Source organism: Aplysia californica, unplaced genomic scaffold (assembly GCF_000002075.1).
Source record: "Aplysia californica isolate F4 #8 unplaced genomic scaffold, AplCal3.0 scaffold00477, whole genome shotgun sequence".
Classification (NCBI taxonomy): Eukaryota; Metazoa; Mollusca; class Gastropoda; order Aplysiida; family Aplysiidae; genus Aplysia; species Aplysia californica.
Window position 1 is genome coordinate 216,374 of NW_004797747.1, and position 4,664 is coordinate 221,037.

A 4,664-nucleotide genomic window follows, 5' to 3' on the forward strand; every position below is an offset into this window, starting at 1 on the left:
GACAACTGCACACCCTGAATGTGCTTTTCCCCTTCATATCGCCGTTGTGAGTTGATCCTCCCTCCATCCTACAATATATGTGGACTGCCTAAACAACACGGAAACAGCATAAGGACAAACCACGCCAGGTACACACTACCAACACATGCTGCTTTGTAACAGAAACGAAAAGGACATTGACCCAATAAGGGTCACTTAAAGTGCAGGGAAAAAGTAAGATAGACAATCAGACAGAAACAACAGAATGAAAGGAAAGAAGTAGGACCGGCAGTATCGCCCTCCAACTACAACCACGTACCCTCCAAACCACGGCGGTACTCACATTGACAGACAGGAGGAGCAGGCAAAAAAAATCAGAAGAACATTTACAGAGCGTAATGAGGACATGAGAAGAAATAAGAAATTAATGAGAAGTAAGAAATGAGAATCACCCCCCCTCTCTTCCTCCAATCGGATCTCTCGCACAGGTCACAGCGATTCCCTACGTCTATAACATATTATGTGTGTCGTTCAGACTTGCCGCAGGCGAAAAGAATTCCAATTCCACCCAGTCGGTTATTGCCCTGTGGGGCAGTGACACCGGAAGTTCATCTTTTGCTTCATCAGCGACAGGAGTCAGCTCCCCCTTGTATTCCCACAATGGCGGCGTCTTCATCGGAGATCGTCGCAATTATTTTAACGACGATAAGAATTAAGAACAATTCAATAACACAGATCTCATTCCCAGTTGACAGGAAACATTACTTTGTATCTATTATCTATTTGGGATGGCCGAATTTTGCTAGCCATTCAAAAGCCTTTTTAATGGCTGCATCGATCGACATGCGGATTTCGTCAAAAGACTCTTTAAAATATTCTCCAGATCATGACGCCCTTCGTTTTTTTTTTCAGTTTTGAGATAGTTTTGCTGCAAAAAAGCTAAATTTCTTTATTTCGCCGATCGCTTTTGTAGGCCGACGCTTCTGTCTTTTAGAAAATCCGCCAGGTTTGTTTAATAATTTCAAGTCGTACTTCCGTTCGATACTATCACGCATTGTCGCGCAATACTGAGCACTATTTTAAGTGTGCAACCCGTATAGATCTAGCCTCATGTTTTCCTTTTTTTTTACTTGGTGCCAAATTCGACTGTGATCCTTTCGTTTGATGCCCGCAATCGCTTTTTCTGAACTCCTTTGTTAAATTCATTTTCTTGCTACTGGGAACAACGTCAACAGGTCTTAGAGTTAGATTAGAATCTAGATCTAGATCTAGATAGCGCCTGACCATGCCGAAAAGAAAACGACGTTCTGCAGTTGGAACCCCTCGCGTTCGCAAAGGTCGAGGTAGTAGGCAAATGACTTTCAGTTGATGTTAATGTTCCGATCAACCCTTTCATCGAAAGGGGGCCCAGCTGGATCTAGTAATTTATATACAGAGAAATAAAATAAAATGAATAAATAGATAAATGAAAAAGATCAGTGAACAAATAAATATAAGAATGGATGAATAAATTAATAATGATCGAAACAAAACAAAAGAAGTTAATAATAATTTTAAACAAAAACAGAAACACCCCCCCAAAAAAAACAACAACAACCAAAAACAACAAACAAACAAACAAACAAACAAACACACAAACACACAAACAACCCCACCCCAAAACAGGCGTTGTTTAGATTGCAATCAAAAAGAAATGTCAGTTTGGACAAAAGGTACGTCAGACAACAGTCGAGTCCTGCTTATTTCTGGTTTGAAGTATTTGCCTATTACCGTTTTATAGTTGGTTCCTTTACTTGGTTGTTATTTTCTGTTTAGTTTATTGTTTATGATTTATTATTTTTATTACTTAACTTATTTTTAGGGGAGGGGGTGGGAAGCTGTCTGGTCGAGAAAAAAATACGGATATTATAAGCAATTAATAGCTTAATTGGTACCGTGGCGCTTGTCAAAAACAATGAAATTGAAGAAACCGACATTTCTTCTGGCGTTACGTTTAGCAATTTTTTATCGATTTTGAAAAGAAACTCAGTGCTTTTATATGTTATGCGTAGACCCCCCTCCACAACACATGAGTTCAGAAGCCCTCGGTCACCAGCGGACGAAGAGTTGTTTGCTTGTTTGTTGTTTCCTGGGTCCGAGTTCAACGCCCATTCAGACGCCTGTGAAGTAGTAGTAGTAGCCGGCACTGGAAACTTACCCAGAGATTAAGATTGTTTCGAATGGACTGACAAAGTGCCTTCAGGGCAATAATACATTTGAAAAGCGCATAATATATTATCGAGTGGGCTTACACTTTTTTAGAGACAAAGTTATATCAATGCAACATTGTATTTTATAAGTTAGTTTGATTCTTCTTTCAACAAGTGTGATAAGCAGCCACATAGATCGTCATTTTGCACATGCGTTCTTTTATAAAAACATCCTTATTGGTATATTTCGGGTGCTTATGTATTGGGAGGGATTGTTGTACACTGAATGGGCCGGAATGCATGAAACCTGTCATTGCGTAAGATGTCGAAATTTTATTTGATTGCGAAGTGCCATAAAGGAGTGGGCGCCAAAGAAGTGATATTCGTTATTATCTATATTACTCAGCTGCCTGCGAACCTTTAGCACGACAACTTAGAACTTAGGGCTTAGATCATCCTATTTTGGCTTTCGAAGGCCACTGCAGTAGCGACACATTGACGACGACAGTCGTGTGGTCACAAACGTCTTCAGAATATATCTACTAAATAGCGCCTATATATGGCCGCTTGAACTGTATGCCTCCCAGGAAGTTTACGTTGTTTCAGAATGCTCTCAGGTCTGCTGGGGTAATAGTATAGACAGTGAAGCGCATAGAGCTCGCTGTTGAGGGGGGATTTGCGCTATACAAATGTTATCTATTATTAATATTACTAGAAATACAATATTATTTTTGATAAATTCCACTTTATCGATCCCCTTGGAAATTTTGCTTTACAATGGCGTACCTCAACACACAAATATATTACTACATGAATTGCGTGAATAATATCTAAAAAATAGACAATCCACACATCATTGGTGGTCACCTCTGTGCAGCGCCCTGGTTTTTGGGTTTGTTTTTGTTTTTCGTTTTTTGAGTAAGGGTCATCGAGTATTGCTCAAGGACACACCCAGGTGACCACCCGCCAAAGTACCGTGTCACCGACACACACTTGACATTGTGATCCTGAGCTCACTCAACAGCTTTGAACCTTCACCGAAGAGCGGACGCTCACATTTCTTTTAAAAAATGGGATTGGACCACCACTCAACCACCCATGCAAACGACCTGAAGAGGAAAAACTAAATACCAGGGTTTTCATTTGTTGGGTTCTGTTTTAAAGTTTTGTTTTATTTCGTTTTGTTTTGCTATGTTGGAGCTTTACGCCCACGTCCACACAACTCAAATCATTTAATAGGACAGGGCTTCGACCTTGCTCGTCGTGGGCTGAGAGAGAGAAAAATGTTCCAGCTGAAACACGGGGAACGAACTCAGGTTTGCAGCGTACGACAGCCAAGGCTTAGCCACTACACCACATACGCCTGTGATACCAGTTCGAGATGACGAGGAAATTATTGATGTTGTAATGGTCGGTCATTTGGTGCAGAGAAGAAAGCTGATCGACGAGGAGAAAAAAAATAAAGTAAGTTTTAAAATGTATGCCAAAGGGAAGAGAAAAAATACTACAAAAAACACGGAAGGGTGAATCGGTACGTATTTGTTTTTAGGGAAACATTTTGAAGCGCATGCACGATTAGTGGAGTCGATGAAACGTCAGTGGGTAACGGTCACATTTAGACAGGAACAGACTACAAATCCGCTCAATAACGGTCACATTTCGGCAGGAATAGACCACAAATCAGCTCAATAACGATCGCATTTCGGCAGGAACAAACCACATATCAGCACAATAATGGCCACATTCCGGCACGAATAGACCACAAATCAGCTCAATAACGGCCATCACATTTTGTCAGGAACAGACCACATTATTATTGAATTTACGCTATAGCTATAATGACAGTGGGATGGTACGAAAACGGTTTTATTTCGCCTGGACAGACAGTTGCAGCGGTACGAATCACATAGCAAAGAAATAGGGAAGAAGGAGCACACCAAAGTCACACAACAGCAGCCAGCCAGACAGAAACAGTTAAAGTTGTTCGTTTATCGCTCATTAATAGAGGGATGTTACAGAGAACAACTAACAAGGTAAAAACAAAGAACTTTGTAATGATTATAGCCCTACAGGGCTATTCCACGGTAACTAACGGGACATTTGGACTACATTTTCTTACAATGATAACACTGTGTGTAATTCAACATCAATTACTTTATTTCAACTTTAAGTGATCAAAACACTTGAAAGACATTAGAAATCATATTAAATGCAGTTATTTGAAAAAAAAAATACTTTAAGCAAATTCTGTGACGTGTTTAGTGTCGGTGACTGACAGGACAGAAAAAAAAATCGCATTTGTCCCGTAATTTACCGTGGAATAGCCCTACACCCCTTCACTCTGACGTAGTTCCGGTTTAATGTGGAGCGCATCATTTAGGATAAATTACGGGCATTTGGGTGGGGGGGGTACCGCCGCGCACTCGACATTGGCGAGATGGGTGTTTTACCTCTCATTTGGGCGTACTGTGGCGTCCCAAGGTGTGCAGGCTTCAC